Raw genomic sequence first — 17,069 nt, 5'->3', positions numbered from 1 at the left:
AATATATGGTCTGAGTGGCCACCCGCCCTCATCCATAAACGTGCAACTTTATATGTGTAACAGTGCTTTTGATTTAACGCTTGTGCCCCCTTTCCTCATAAAGAGTACTGGGGAGTAATTTAGAAATAAATACATATATTTTTATAATATATACTTGTGTGGTGTCCTTTCATTTGATTACAGGATTGTATGTGGTAAAACAGCTCGCTTAACACGACCTCTTAAGTTAAGCCTTTAAGGCTGCTTAGTCCATGCTACCACTAGGATAGCTTGTCTACAAGGTTGACTTACAACCTGACATCTTTGGGGTTTGTTTGGACTGATACCCAGTGGTTCCAGAATTGGAAACACTACATATCAGGCCAACTTCTCACACTTATGGTACTTCTTTTCAGAGAAAGGGAGAGATAGGCTCCTCACTGTCAGACATGAGGATGCCAGCAATTACAAAGTCCTGAAGAGTGTTCTAATAGATGGGTTTGGCTTAACCACTGAACAGTACAGGTTAAAGTTCAGAGATACCCAGAAGACACAGACTCAGGACTGGACTGATTTTGTTGATTGTGCAACTAAGGCTCTGGAGGGTTGGCTAAATGGCAGCAAAGTACATGACTTCACAGGATTGTATAATTTGATTATGAGGGAGCAGATCCTTAGTAATTGTCAGAACCAGCTCTTACACCAGCACCTGGTGGACTCAGATTTGACCTCTCCCCAAGAATTGGGAAAGAGGGCAGATAAATGGGTCAGAACCAGGATTAGGCCTAAGAATCAGGACAATAACCAGAAGAAGGAGTCTACCAAGCCTCAAGATAAGGGTGAGGATAAAAGTAAAGAAAACACTTCCCCAGGGCCCCAAAACTCCAAGAAGGGGGGTGGGTCCCAAGACACTTCATCAACTGAGAAAAAACCTTATTGTCATGCCTGTAAACAGGTTGGGCATTACAAAACAGACAGCTGTTGTCCCAAGAATGGCAATAAAGAAAACATACCTCCAAAGCCAGCTCCAACACCTCCTGTTACTGTCAGCAGTAATCCCCCAGGAAGTGGGAGCACACCCAGGAATCTGGGTGGGTTTACTTTTGGAGCCCAAGGGGACCCTGGCCTATCCAGGTCCCCATCCCCAAATGATCTTGTTTATGAGACTGGCATGGGGTTTGCCAACTTCTCTGTTTGCCCAAATACCTTGAGCAAATATAGACAAGAACCCATCATCAATGGTTTGAAAGTTGAAGCCTTTAGAGACACAGGGGCTAGCATCACCATGGTGGCTGACTGTATAGTCCCCTCTAAGCAACTTTTACCAGGTGCCACATACCAGGTAACAAACATTGATGGTATCCAAACAAATCATCCCATGGCAGTAGTAAGTCTCAGCTGGGGAGGTGTCACTGGCCCAAAGAGAGTGGCAGTGTCACCAAACTTGCCTGTAGACTGCCTACTGGGTAATGATTTAGAAATCTCAGCCTGGGCTGAGGTTAAACAAGAAATCCATTCCAGAATGGTAAACTCCAATGGAAAGGTTAGTGGGGCTGTAATAGCTACAGCCCCAATCCAAGATGTCCTTCCTGAAAAGGTTGGTAGGGCTGAGCAACTCTCTGCCCCATCTTTAACAGAAGCTCTTCCAAAACAGAATAGCAAAGCTGTTATGATAACAGCAGAAACCCAAACTGAGTCTCCTCCTGAAAAGGTTGGTGGGGCTGTGATGGCCACAGCCCAAACTCAAACAGATATGTGTGTTGTGAAGCCTGAAATGATGGATCACTCCACCCAAACTGAGAGCATGGAGGAGGAAGAGAAATCTCCCCCTCACCAGACAGTAGGACAGGATCAGCCTCCTCAGGGAACTGATCTTACCCCTGATGAAGGAACTGCCCCAGAGGTTGTTAGGCCTGGCCTCACAGAGCCTCTGATGGCAGTGGACCCTTCTCAGGTGGGATCCAGTCTGGAGCAGGTAACCTGCCCCTCTCTACCTTGCCTTAGTCAGCCCAGGGCTGCAGAGGACAAGAAGGACAGTGAGACCCAGAGGGCCCCCTGTCAAATAAAGCACCCCCATCAACAGATTAGGGGCACCAAAACTAGTAGCCCTAGTGAGGTGAAAACTTTAAAAACTCCTGAGGGAGCCCCCTTAAAAGTAGTTAGGGACCTCCCACAGATGGATTCTGTTGGGCACAGCCAAACCTGGGACCCAAAGGGCCCAAACCTGAACTGTCCCTCCAGCAAGCCAAACAGAGGGACCCAGCCTCCAGCTTTAGGTAGCAAGAGGTTGACCCTGAGAGCACAGTGCAACTCAGTTGAAGAGAGAAGGGCACACATGGTGGAAGATAATTGGAGGAAGCTGAGTCCTAAATTAGTGGAGCCTCACTTCAAAACTCCATATCCAAACCAGCCTTCTAACTTGCAAAGACACACCCAAGGTAGTGATTCCCTATGGTGGAGACCCTCTGATACCCCTAGGGTGAGGGACTGCTTAGTGGACCATGAGACAGGGGGTACCCATGCTAGTGCAGGTACTTCCTTATATGGCCACTCAGGCAATATAGGCTTACCTGGCCAAGGATAGCCTTATCTCCTTTCGTTTGGGGGGGGTTATGTAGGAAGGTGGCTACCTGACTATGGTTACCCCAGATTTCTTGCCTTGTGTTTAGCTGGTTTTCGACTTAGTTGGCCTGGTTCCCTGCTAATCAGGGCCCCAGGCTATCTGCTCTCTCTGTAAAATGGATTCCATGTACCCTAGGTGCATAACTAGATTGGCTTGGGTCACCTTATCAGCCCCTGTACAGAGCACTATAGGTGCCCAGGGCATAGGTGCATCCAAGGCCTACCAGGGGCTGCAGCATATCTTTTGCCACCCCTGGCTGGCTATCTAAAATTGACACAACTGGCTGATCACTCAGCTGGGGCAAGGTGGTGTAATCACCCCTTGCTTAGATATAGTATGCCTATATCTAAACCTATCTGGACACATATAAACCTGTGAGTCTGTGAGAAGTTGGCCTGATATGTAGTGTTTCCAATTCTGGAACCACTGGGTATCAGTCCAAACAAACCCCAAAGATGTCAGGTTGTAAGTCAACCTTGTAGACAAGCTATCCTAATGGTAGCATGGACTAAGCAGCCTTAAAGGCTTAACTTAAGAGGTCGTGTTAAGCGAGCTGTTTTACCACATACAATCCTGTAATCAAATGAAAGGACACCACACAAGTATATATTGTAAAAATATATGTATTTATTTCTAAATCACTCCCCAGTACTCTTTATGAGGAAAGGGGCACAAGCGTTAAATCAAAAGCACTGTTAAACATATAAAGTTGGCACAATTATGGCTGAGGGCAGGGGGCCACTCAGACCATATACTAAAAAAATGGTATAAGTTACACTTATCGAACAATGGTTAGGCCTAGGGCCTAGAGATTCGCTGGGAGCAGTCAGGACAAGCAATGAAGAAGTCGGGAGTAGCCCACAGGAGACGGGTGCAGCACGGAAAGTGCGGCGCGCACCAATGTAATGTCAATGGTGCGTAAAAGTTAGTTAAAGTGAATTAAATGATACTTCCGCTGAACCTAGGAACACAAAACTTTAGACACAGACCCTAGAGGTGTGTACCAGTGTAAGGACACCGGCGTTGCAAAGTTACCTCACCCACAGGCCGTGGGTGCACAGGGTCGAAGTGGCGTCGGGTTCTGTCACGCAGGTTCTTGGTGCTTGGAGCTGTTGCAGCTGCAGGCGCTGTGAAGCAGAAGTGTCCGGTGCGATCCAAGGGTGGATCGAAGTAGAAAAGTACCTGAAAGCAGAGGGGACAGAGTCTGGGTCACTCAGCAGTGACCAGGGTGGAACCAGGACGGAACCAGGCAATGTCGGGCGCAATCAGGCGGTTGTCGATAGGCTTCTCTCCGCTGTCACGTGGGCTCTGGGGCATCTGCGACGTCCAGGAGCAGGTCACGATCTGTCCCACGTAGGCTCTCGCCGTCAGCACCGTCGGCTTCGAAATTGTAGCAAACAGCACTTGGCAAAAGCAATCCACGCGGAACCGGGAGATTGCTTATCACTCGAACCAGGAGGGTCAGAGTGGGGGCTCCTTTTCACAGGAGCTGGTGCAGATCTGGAGCAACCAGAAAAGCGAGTCGTATTTCAAGTTTCGTTGGCACAGGGGCCACAAGCCAGCTGGCAAGTGACCGGGCCAACGCGTCGAGACCACACAAGCAGGAGGGCCCCACGCAGCACTCGTCGAGTGTGGAGGGGTGAGCTTTGGTGCAAGTGGAGCTCGGGGCTGGGGCTTCTCAAACCCCGGTGTACAGCTTCGAGGGTCACTCGTGGGCTGCACGGTCAGCGTCTTGTGGCCTTTTCAAGATGGCGTGCCCCACGCTTCCGGTCGCCTCCACGGGTCTCAGCTCTGCAGGGACTGTGGATCGGGCAGGTAGAAGGCAGGCAAGCTTGATCTCGTCGATCTCTGTCGCTCGAGTTCCGGCGGGAACTGCAACAAAGCAAGGGTCGAGGGCTGGATGGTGCCTGTTTGCACAGGGTGGTCACTCCTTGACCACAAGGGAGATTCTTCAGTCTTCTCACGTCGTGTAGAAAGTCGAAGGGTCCAGATTTCGTTTCTTATGTTTCTTCAGGATGATCTGAAGTCCGTTGGGACTGCTCCCCCTCTTATTCGAATCTAGGGGGTTGGACATCCTGCTAGGTCCCCTCCTATGGGTGGGACCCAGGAAGGGGGTGGTTACACCCCTCTCCTTTGATCCTGGCCGCGCTGGGACAGGGGCTGGGAGGCCCCAGAACCGGTTTGGCCGGATCCTGCAAGGGGCAGCCTTGTGCTCCCCAGGCAGTGTCTGGTTTCTTTGAAACCTCCCTACTCCAATCCACTATCTCCTGTCTGGGGTGGTTTGACACCGCCCTGTGACAGGAAACTCTTTGTCCAGGCCTCCTCTGCCGGGTTTCGGTCAGCAGCAGGAGGCCAGACCCGTGTCTGTGGCAGGGGCATCCATTTTGTGGATCTGAGGCTCATTTTAAATCAACCGCGTTTCAGTAAAGTAACACGTCTTCTCCCTCTAGAAGGGTGGAATGCTACCCCCGTCGCCAGAACTGGCGAGGGGGTAGTATTCCAATTCGTATGACACCTTACACGACATGTTTTGATAAAGCCAAACCAAAGTTGCTATATAACCGCGAGGATTATAAGGCGCTTAAGAGTATATGGTATGGCATTATCCCGGATCAGCTTAGGGAGTTGTTCCCGACAGCTGCAGACAGGCTCAGCTCATGCCAGAGCTCCATCTCACATAAAACCACGCACTCTGCCTCCAGGATTGATGAGGCCTTCCATAGGAGTGGCTCACAGGTTATATATGTGTCCAGATATAGGTTTAGATATAGGTATACTATATCTAAGCAAGGGGTGATTACACCCACTTGCCCCAGCTGAGTGATCAGCCAGTTGTGTCAATTTAAGAACCAGCCAGGGGTGGCAAAAGCTATGCTTCAGCCCCTGGTAGGCCTTGGTGGCACCTATGCCCTGAGCACCTATAGTGCATGGTACAGGGGCTGACAAGGAGTCCATTTCCAATTGTGGTATGTACCTATAGCACATGTATCATAAATTTAGAGAGAGAACAGCAGGCTGGGGGTCTGATTAGCAGGCCCACAGCCTCAGTAAGTCGAAAACCAGTGAAGCAAAAAGCAAAAATTGGGGTGACCATAGGATAGCAGACCCTACTCTCCTACATAACCCCCCCCCAAACGCAGGGACATTAAACTTAACCTTGACCAGATAAGTCTTCATGTTCTAAGTGGAAGTACCTGGAGAGACCATCTGCATTACCATGGTCAGTCCCTGGGCGGTGCTCCACTGTAAAGTCCATCCCCTGTAGGGAAATGGACCACCTGAGCAGTTTGGGATTTTCACCCTTCATCTGATTTAGCCACAAGAGGGGCTTATGGTCTGTCTGAATTAGGAAGTGAGTACCAAACAAGTATGGCCTCAACTTCTTCAGGGCCCAAACCACAGCAAAGGCCTCCCTCTCAATAGCTGACCAACGTTTCTCCCTGGGGGTCAGCCTTCTGCTAATAAAAGCAATGGGCTGGTCTTGACCATCTTGATTAAGTTGTGAAAGCACAGCTCCCACCCCCAACTCAGAAGCATCTGTCTGTACAATGAACTGTTTGGAGTAGTCAGGACTCTTCAGGATAAGTGCAGAGCACATGGCCTTCTTCAGGTCATCAAATGCCTTTTGACAGCTAACTGTCCACTGAACCTTTTTGGGCATCTTCTTGGATGTCAAGTAATTCAATGGTGTCAAAATGGACCCATAGTTCTTTACAAATTTTCTGTAATACCCAGTCAGGCCCAAGAAGGCTCTGACTTGTGTCTGGGTAGTTGGAGGAGCCCAGTCCTGTATGGTCTGGATCTTGCTCTCCAGTGGTTGAACTTGACCCCCACCTACTAGGTGGCCCAAGTACACAACCTTGCTCTGCCCTATCTGGCACTTAGTAGCCTTGATAGTCAGGCCTGCCTTTTGCAGGGCCTCCAGAACCTTCTTCAGGTGGATCAGGTGATCCTCCCAGGTGGAGCTAAAGACAGCAATATCATCTAGATATGCTGCACAAAAGTCATCCAACCCAGCAAGGACTTGGTTCACCAACCTTTGGAAAGTGGCAGGTGCATTCTTCAAGCCAAAGGGCATTACCACAAATTGATAATGTCCACTAGGGGTCGAAAATGCTGTTTTGGCTTTTGACTCCTCAGCTAGTCTGATTTGCCAGTAGCCAGCTGTCAAATCAAATGTGCTCAGAAACTTGGCAGAAGCCAATTTATCAATGAGCTCATCTGCTCTTGGAATGGGATGAGCATCTGTCCTAGTGACAGCATTGAGACCTCTGTAGTCCACACAAAACCTCATTTCTCTCTTCCCATCTTTGGTATGAGGTTTTGGCACAAGGACCACTGGGCTAGCCCATGGGCTCTCTGATGGCTCAATCACTCCAAGCTCCAACATCTTTTGCACCTCAGCCTTTATACAATCCCTGACATGGTCAGGTTGCCTGTAGATCTTATTCTTCACAGGCAGATTGTCACCAGTGTCCACCTCATGGGTGCACCAGTTAGTCTGACTGGGTGTGAGTGAAAACAATTGTCTGTGGGCCTGCAACACCTGTCTGCAGTCCACCTGTTGCTGCTCAGTGAGGCTGCCTGCCAAGGCTACTCCATCAACTGAACCATCATCAGGGTTCTGTGAAAGCAGGTCTGGGAGAGGGTCACTCTCTTCCTCCTGTTCCCCATCTGTGGCCATGAGGAGACTCATGTCCTCCCTGTCAACAAATGCTTTCAATCTGTTCACATGGAGCACCCTGTGGGGGCTCCTAGGGGTACCAAAGTCAACCAAGTAGGTGACTTCTCCCTTCTTTTCAATGATAGGGTAGGGTCCAGTCCATTTGTCCTGGAGAGCTGCTGGCCCCACTGGGTCCAACACCCACACCTTCTGTCCTGGCTGGAACTCAACCATAACAGCCTTTTGGTCATGCCAGGCTTTCTGTAATTCCTGACTTGCCTCAAGGTTTTTGGATGCTCTCTCCATGTATTCAGCCATCCTGGAGCGGAGACCAAGTACATAGTCCACAATGTCTAGTTTAGGCTTTTTGAGAGGTAACTCCCATCCTTCCTTCACCAAACTCAATGGACCTCTTACAGGGTGGCCAAACAAAAGTTCAAAAGGGCTGTAGCCAACCCCCTTCTGTGGGACCTCTCTGTAAGCAAAGAGCAAGCAGGGTAAAAGGATGTCCCATTTCCGCCTAAGCTTCTCTGGTAAACCTTTTATCATTCCCTTTAGGGTCTTGTTTAACCTTTCCACAAGCCCATTGCACTGTGGGTGGTAGGGTGTGGTAAACTTATAGTTTACTCCACACTCTTTCCACATTGCTTTTAAGTATCCAGACATAAAGTTAGTACCTCTGTCTGAAAGAACCTCCTTTGGAAAGCCCACTCTTGAGAAAACTGCAATGAGGGCTTTTGCCACCACAGGAGCTGTGGTGGTCCTCAGGGGAATTGCCTCTGGGTACCTGGTGGCATGATCCACTACCACCAGTATAAATCTGTGCCCAGATGCTGTTTGAGGATCCATGGGACCCACAATGTCTATTCCAACTCTTTCAAAGGGTACCCCCACCACAGGTAGTGGTATCAGGGGGGCCTTTGTTGTGCCACCTGACTTACCACTGGCTTGGCAAGTGACACAGGAGCGACAAAACTCCTTGACATTTTCTGACATGTGAGGCCAGTGAAAGTGTGGAACAAGCCTGTCCCAAGTCTTATTCTGGCCTAAGTGTCCTGCAAGGGGAATATCATGGGCCAAGGTAAGAAGGAAGCCCCTAAACTTCAAAGGTATAACCAACCTCCTGGTGGTGCCAGGCTTGGGGTCTCTAGCCTCTGAATAAAGGAGCCCTTCATCCCAATACACCTTATGGGTACCTTGAGCATTCCCTGCAGCCTCAGCAGCAGCTTGCTGTCTGAGGGGTTCAAGTGAAGGGCAATCTAATTGAGCCTGCCCCAGGTCTGCCCTTGAGGGTCCCCCTGTCCCCAGAAACTCAACCTGATCAGGTTCAAGCTCCTCAGAGACAGTCTCCTCTTGGACTGCAGAATCAGTTTCCTGTGAAACTTGATCCTCAACCTGGGGCAAGTGGGAAGGCACAGCCTTAACCCTCTTGCTCCTTCTCTTGGGTTGTGGTTGGTCTATTGTTTCAAGATCCACCACTGGTTCAGGAAGGCACTTCTTAGCCTGAGACCTTGTCACTGCAAGGACATGAGCTGAAATCCCTAGCATTTCTGCATGAGTCCTGTACTCCACTTCTGACCAAACTGAGCTTTCAAGATCATTGCCTAACAGACAGTCTACTGGGAGGTCTGCACTCACAACAACTTTCTTTAGGCCATCTACCCCTCCCCAGGAGAAGTTCACAACAGCCACACTATGGGAAGTAGTGGAGTTGCTTGCATTGGTCACTAGGTAACTTTCACCTAGTACAATCTGTCCAGGGTCCACAAAGCCAGGTGTCACCATTGTGACACTGGCACAAGTGTCCCTGTAGGCCTGAGCCAGTTTCTCATTAATTAAGGGAGTCTGCCTATATTTGCCCAGGTTACTGGGGCTTACTGCAGTGGGCAAGGATAAGTCCACATCATATAGGAGAACTGCCTGTGTGGGGATTCTGACTAGGCCAGATTCCACCTCAGTACCCAGGGTCAACCCTACTAAACCCTTTGGCTGTGTACCACCACTGCTGACTGTACTAGGGGGTGCAGTTGCTTTAGGAGCTGCAGTGGTGGGGACTGGATTTTTCTTAGTGCATTCACTGCCCCAGTGTGAAACTGATTTGCAGGTATTACACCAAGGTTTCTTTGGGCCATCATTCTTCTTTTTCTTGTTTCCATTTTGGGAACCCCCCTCCTTATTGCTAGTTTGGGGGCCTGAAGACTTCTGGTCCTTTTCTTTATCTTTCTGATTCCCACCCTTCTGGTCTGTTTTCTTCTGGTCACCTTGGTTCTGGTTTTTCTGCTTAATCCTTGTTCTGACCCATTTGTCTGCCTTCTTTCCCAATTCTTGGGGAGAGGTCAAATCAGAGTCAACAAGGTATTGATGCAACAGCTGGTTCTGACAGTTATTAAGGATCTGTTCTCTCATCATAAGATTGTACAATCCTGTATAGTCTGAAACTTTACTTCCCTGCAGCCAACCCTCCAGAGCCTTAGTGGCACAATCTACAAAATCAGTCCAGTCCTGAGTCTGTGCTTTTTGGGTGTCTCTGAACAACAACCTGTATTGCTCAGTGGTTAGGCCAAACCCTTCAATAAGAGCACTCTTCAGAACAGAGTAGTTTTTGGCATCCTCAGGTCTAACAGTGAGGAGCCTGTCCCTCCCTTTCTCAGAAAAGGAGTACCATAAAATTGCTGCCCACTGATCCTCAGGGACCTGCTGTACCATGCAGGCCCTCTCAAGAGCAGTCATCCATTTGTGGATATCATCCCCTTCCTTGTAGGGGGGCACAATTTTTGTCAGGTTTCTATTGTCATAGGCCCTGTCTTTTTCTTTAGGAACTTTGCTGCCACCAGTGGCATCTAAGCCACACAATTTTCTCTCTCTTGCTAAAGCAAGTTTAGCTTGAGCCAAGGCTACCTCTTCCCTTTCTATTTGGAGTTGGACAGCCCTCATCCTGGCCCTATGCTCTTTTCTCTGGGAGGAAGTCATTCCTCTTTGAGATTCTCTTGAGGCACTAGAAAGGTGAGAGTCCCTTGATAGGGATCTCTCCCTTCTATTGCCTGGGAGAATTAGGTTATGAGATCTGGGGTGGTGCTGGCCTCCTCCATTCCCATGTAGGTCCAAGTTGGCCTGGTTAAGGCTGGCAACCTGTACCTGGTTTCCCTGCTGATCCTGATCTTCAGGCTCTTCTACATCAGAGCCTTCCTCTTCCTCTTCCTCTTCCTCCTCCTCTTCTTCTTCTGGAAGATTCTCATTCTCAGGGGAGTTTATCCCTTCACCTGCACCTAAGGGAGCCTGACTCACCTTATCTAGATCATCCTTTTCTAGGAGAGCTATTAGGGAAGGAATGGTAGGGCCTCTGCCCTTTTTTAGTCCCCTGGCTGTGCACAAGGCACTCAGGTCTTTGTGGCTAAGGTTGTCATATCTGGATGTTGTCCCTATAGGATCAACTTCTACAGGAGCAGAGCCTGAGGCTCTATCTGCATCAGACATGACTGCTAGTGAGGTGTAAGTGGTGCACTTACCTACACTAAGTGGTTTCCTACTGTACCTTGCTAGTGAGTTGTAGTCAGGGTGTGCTAGTCCCTTTAATCTACAACTACTAAGTTCAGTAGAACTTAATATGCTAAGCTTTTGATTTATATGTACCTAGAGGTACTTGATGTGATCTTTCAATTTGATAAAGATTGCAATGGTAAAACAAACAGCAAGCTCAAATCCGCACCGCTGCACACCAATGTGAGAAGTTGGCCTGATATGTAGTGTTTCCAATTCTGGAACCACTGGGTATCAGTCCAAACAAACCCCAAAGATGTCAGGTTGTAAGTCAACCTTGTAGACAAGCTATCCTAATGGTAGCATGGACTAAGCAGCCTTAAAGGCTTAACTTAAGAGGTCGTGTTAAGCGAGCTGTTTTACCACATACAATCCTGTAATCAAATGAAAGGACACCACACAAGTATATATTGTAAAAATATATGTATTTATTTCTAAATCACTCCCCAGTACTCTTTATGAGGAAAGGGGCACAAGCGTTAAATCAAAAGCACTGTTAAACATATAAAGTTGGCACAATTATGGCTGAGGGCAGGGGGCCACTCAGACCATATACTAAAAAAATGGTATAAGTTACACTTATCGAACAATGGTTAGGCCTAGGGCCTAGAGATTCGCTGGGAGCAGTCAGGACAAGCAATGAAGAAGTCGGGAGTAGCCCACAGGAGACGGGTGCAGCACGGAAAGTGCGGCGCGCACCAATGTAATGTCAATGGTGCGTAAAAGTTAGTTAAAGTGAATTAAATGATACTTCCGCTGAACCTAGGAACACAAAACTTTAGACACAGACCCTAGAGGTGTGTACCAGTGTAAGGACACCGGCGTTGCAAAGTTACCTCACCCACAGGCCGTGGGTGCACAGGGTCGAAGTGGCGTCGGGTTCTGTCACGCAGGTTCTTGGTGCTTGGAGCTGTTGCAGCTGCAGGCGCTGTGAAGCAGAAGTGTCCGGTGCGATCCAAGGGTGGATCGAAGTAGAAAAGTACCTGAAAGCAGAGGGGACAGAGTCTGGGTCACTCAGCAGTGACCAGGGTGGAACCAGGACGGAACCAGGCAATGTCGGGCGCAATCAGGCGGTTGTCGATAGGCTTCTCTCCGCTGTCACGTGGGCTCTGGGGCATCTGTGACGTCCAGGAGCAGGTCACGATCTGTCCCACGTAGTCTCTCGCCGTCAGCACCGTCGGCTTCGAAATTGTAGCAAACAGCACTTGGCAAAAGCAATCCACGCGGAACCGGGAGATTGCTTATCACTCGAACCAGGAGGGTCAGAGTGGGGGCTCCTTTTCACAGGAGCTGGTGCAGATCTGGAGCAACCAGAAAAGCGAGTCGTATTTCAAGTTTCGTCGGCACAGGGGCCACAAGCCAGCTGGCAAGTGACCGGGCCAACGCGTCGAGACCACACAAGCAGGAGGGCCCCACGCAGCACTCGTCGAGTGTGGAGGGGTGAGCTTTGGTGCAAGTGGAGCTCGGGGCTGGGGCTTCTCAAACCCCGGTGTACAGCTTCGAGGGTCACTCGTGGGCTGCACGGTCAGCGTCTCGTGGCCTTTTCAAGATGGCGTGCCCCACGCTTCCGGTCGCCTCCACGGGTCTCAGCTCTGCAGGGACTGTGGATCGGGCAGGTAGAAGGCAGGCAAGCTTGATCTCGTCGATCTCTGTCGCTCGAGTTCCGGCGGGAACTGCAACAAAGCAAGGGTCGAGGGCTGGATGGTGCCTGTTTGCACAGGGTGGTCACTCCTTGACCACAAGGGAGATTCTTCAGTCTTCTCACGTCGTGTAGAAAGTCGAAGGGTCCAGATTTCGTTTCTTATGTTTCTTCAGGATGATCTGAAGTCCGTTGGGACTGCTCCCCCTCTTATTCGAATCTAGGGGGTTGGACATCCTGCTAGGTCCCCTCCTATGGGTGGGACCCAGGAAGGGGGTGGTTACACCCCTCTCCTTTGATCCTGGCCTTGCTGGGACAGGGGCTGGGAGGCCCCAGAACCGGTTTGGCCGGATCCTGCAAGGGGCAGCCTTGTGCTCCCCAGGCAGTGTCTGGTTTCTTTGAAACCTCCCTACTCCAATCCACTATCTCCTGTCTGGGGTGGTTTGACACCGCCCTGTGACAGGAAACTCTTTGTCCAGGCCTCCTCTGCCGGGTTTCGGTCAGCAGCAGGAGGCCAGACCCGTGTCTGTGGCAGGGGCATCCATTTTGTGGATCTGAGGCTCATTTTAAATCAACCGCGTTTCAGTAAAGTAACATGTCTTCTCCCTCTAGAAGGGTGGAATGCTACCCCCGTCGCCAGAACTGGTGAGGGGGTAGTATTCCAATTCGTATGACACCTTACACGACATGTTTTGATAAAGCCAAACCAAAGTTGCTATATAACCGCGAGGATTATAAGGCGCTTAAGAGTATATGGTATGGCATTATCCCGGATCAGCTTAGGGAGTTGTTCCCGACAGCTGCAGACAGGCTCAGCTCATGCCAGAGCTCCATCTCACATAAAACCACGCACTCTGCCTCCAGGATTGATGAGGCCTTCCATAGGAGTGGCTCACAGGTTATATATGTGTCCAGATATAGGTTTAGATATAGGTATACTATATCTAAGCAAGGGGTGATTACACCCACTTGCCCCAGCTGAGTGATCAGCCAGTTGTGTCAATTTAAGAACCAGCCAGGGGTGGCAAAAGCTATGCTTCAGCCCCTGGTAGGCCTTGGTGGCACCTATGCCCTGAGCACCTATAGTGCATGGTACAGGGGCTGACAAGGAGTCCATTTCCAATTGTGGTATGTACCTATAGCACATGTATCATAAATTTAGAGAGAGAACAGCAGGCTGGGGGTCTGATTAGCAGGCCCACAGCCTCAGTAAGTCGAAAACCAGTGAAGCAAAAAGCAAAAATTGGGGTGACCATAGGATAGCAGACCCTACTCTCCTACAGAGTCACTCCTATGGAAGGCCTCATCAATCCTGGAGGCAGAGTGCGTGGTTTTATGTGAGATGGAGCTCTGGCATGAGCTGAGCCTGTCTGCAGCTGTCGGGAACAACTCCCTAAGCTGATCCGGGATAATGCCATACCATATACTCTTAAGCGCCTTATAATCCTCGCGGTTATATAGCAACTTTGGTTTGGCTTTATCAAAACATGTCGTGTAAGGTGTCATACGAATTGGAATACTACCCCCTCGCCAGTTCTGGCGACGGGGGTAGCATTCCACCCTTCTAGAGGGAGAAGACATGTTACTTTACTGAAACGCGGTTGATTTAAAATGAGCCTCAGATCCACAAAATGGATGCCCCTGCCACAGACACGGGTCTGGCCTCCTGCTGCTGACCGAAACCCGGCAGAGGAGGCCTGGACAAAGAGTTTCCTGTCACAGGGCGGTGTCAAACCACCCCAGACAGGAGATAGTGGATTGGAGTAGGGAGGTTTCAAAGAAACCAGACACTGCCTGGGGAGCACAAGGCTGCCCCTTGCAGGATCCGGCCAAACCGGTTCTGGGGCCTCCCAGCCCCTGTCCCAGCGCGGCCAGGATCAAAGGAGAGGGGTGTAACCACCCCCTTCCTGGGTCCCACCCATAGGAGGGGACCTAGCAGGATGTCCAACCCCCCAGATTCGAATAAGAGGGGGAGCAGTCCCAACGGACCTCAGATCATCCTGAAGAAACATAAAAAACGAATTCTGGACCCTTCGACTTTCTACACGACGTGAGAAGATTGAAGAATCTCCCTTGTGGTCAAGGAGTGACCACCCTGTGCGAACAGGTACCATCCAGCCCTCGACCCTTGCTTTGTTGCAGTTCCCGCCGGAACTCGAGCGACAGAGATCAACGAGATCAAGCTTGCCTGCCTTCTACCTGCCCGATCCACAGTCCCTGCAGAGCTGAGACCCGTGGAGGCGACCGGAAGCGTGGGGCACGCCATCTTGAAAAGGCCACGAGACGCTGACCGTGCAGCCCACGAGTGACCCTCGAAGCTGTACACCGGGGTTTGAGAAGCCCCAGCCCCGAGCTCCACTTGCACCAAAGCTCACCCCTCCACACTCGACGAGTGCTGCGTGGGGCCCTTCTGCCTGTGTGTGCTCGACGCGTTGGCCCGGTCACTTGCCAGCTGGCTTGTGGCCCCTGTGCCGACGAAAACTGAAATACGACTTGCTTTTCTGATTGCTCCAGATCTGCACCAGCTCCTGTGAAAAGGAGCCCCCACTCTGACCCTCCTGGTTCGAGTGATAAGCAATCTCCCGGTTCTGCGTGGATTGCTTTTGCCAAGTGCTGTTTGCTGCAATCTTGAAGCCGACGGTGCTGACGGCGAGAGCCTACGTGGGACAGATCGTGACCTGCTCCTGGACGTCGCAGATGCCCCAGAGCCCACGTGACAGCGGAGAGAAGCCTATCGACAACCGCCTGATTGCGCCCGACATTGCCTGGTTCCGTCCTGGTTCCACCCTGGTCACTGCTGAGTGACCCAGACTCTGTCCCCTCTGCTTTCAGGTACTTTTCTACTTCGATCCACCCTTGGATCGCACCGGACACTTCTGCTTCACAGCGCCTGCAGCTGCAACAGCTTCAAGCACCAAGAACCTGCGTGACAGAACCCGACGCCACTTCGACCCTGTGCACCCACGGCCTGTGGGTGAGGTAACTTTGCAACGCCGGTGTCCTTACACTGGTACACACCTCTAGGGTCTGTGTCTAAAGTTTTGTGTTCCTAGGTTCAGCGGAAGTATCATTTAATTCACTTTATCCAACTTTTACGCACCATTGACTTTGCATTGGTGCGCGCCGCACTTTCCGTGCTGCACCCGTCTCCTGTGGGCTACTCCCGACTTCATCATTGCTAGTCCTGACTGCTCCCAGCGAATCTCTAGGCCCTAGGCCTAACCACTGTTCGATAAGTGTTCCTTATACCACTTTTTTAGTATATGGTCTGAGTGGCCACCCGCCCTCATCCATAATTGTGCAACTTTATATGTTTTACTGTGCTTTTGATTTAACGCTTGTGCCCCTTTCCTCATAAAGAGTACTGGGGAGTAATTTAGAAATAAATACATATATTTTTACAATATATACTTGTGTGGTGTCCTTTCATTTGATTACAGGATTGTATGTGGTAAAACAGCTCGCTTAACACGACCTCTTAAGTTAAGCCTTTAAGGCTGCTTAGTCCATGCTACCACTAGGATAGCTTGTCTAACAAGGTTGACTTACAACCTGACATCTTTGGGGTTTGCTTGGACTGATAACCAGTGGTTCCAGAATTGGAAACACTACCTATCAGGCCAACTTCTCACAGATTGTCTGAGCAGTTTGTTCGTTTCAAGGAACTGGGATAATTGGAAGTTTACTAATTTCTCGGTGACTTTACTAATGCCAGGGAGTAGGGATATTGGCCTATAGTTGGATAGGTCCGATGGATCCAGCTGGGGTTTTTTTAAGAGTGCTTTAACCACAGCACTCTTCCAGCTGTCGGGGACGGTTCCATGGGAAAACGAACAGTTGATAAGGTCCGTAATGGTAGGAACAATTACTGATGCTACTGTCTTGAGAAACCTGATAGGGGCTGGGTCCAGAGGAGATCCACTTTTCATTTTTACTAGGGTTCGCTCAACCTCTGCGGGGGTGACAGGTCGGAAAGTCTTAAGCGAAGGACGACAGATGCTTTCAGTCGGTTCAGGGGCAGTACTACTTTCCGTGAGGCTGGGAAGGCTGGGGGGAGGGAGGGAGGCCAGGATACGGGTAATTTTCTCGTTGAAGAAGTTGGCTAACTCGTTACTTCTGTCAACTTTGGGTGTGTTGGAGGAGGAGGTGGTGGGGACCTTGGTCAGCTCTTTGACGATCAGAAAAGATTCTCGGGCTGAATTGGATGCTTCTTGTATACGTATGTTATAGTAGGAAGCTTTGGCTGATTTGATAGCCTCTTTGTAAATTTTGACCGCAGACTGGTAGGCTTCTTTGTTGGCATGTTGCCAGGTCTTTCTCCAGAGGCGTTCGGCCTTTTTGCAATTTTTGCAAAGTGTTCTTAGCTCTGTGGAGTACCATGGGGCTGAGCCACGTTTGTCGTTTTTATTTTCCCTATTTCTGAGAGGGAGTATAAGGTCTAGGGAGACGGTAATCCAATCTCTGAATCTTCTGTCAGCTGTATTTGGGTCTTCGGCCTGAGCAGGGATGTTTTTTTCCAGGGTCTGAGCCCATTCGTCCGTGGAAAGTCTGGGCCAGGTCCTATCCTTGCTGAAGGTAGGGGGTGTACGGTTTTTCGTGGAGGTTCCCGGTAATTGGAAAGAGACCAG

This window comes from Lissotriton vulgaris, chromosome 2_2 (genome assembly GCF_964263255.1).
Source record: "Lissotriton vulgaris chromosome 2_2, aLisVul1.2, whole genome shotgun sequence".
Lineage (NCBI taxonomy): Eukaryota > Metazoa > Chordata > Amphibia > Caudata > Salamandridae > Lissotriton > Lissotriton vulgaris.
This window is presented reverse-complemented; position numbering follows the sequence as displayed.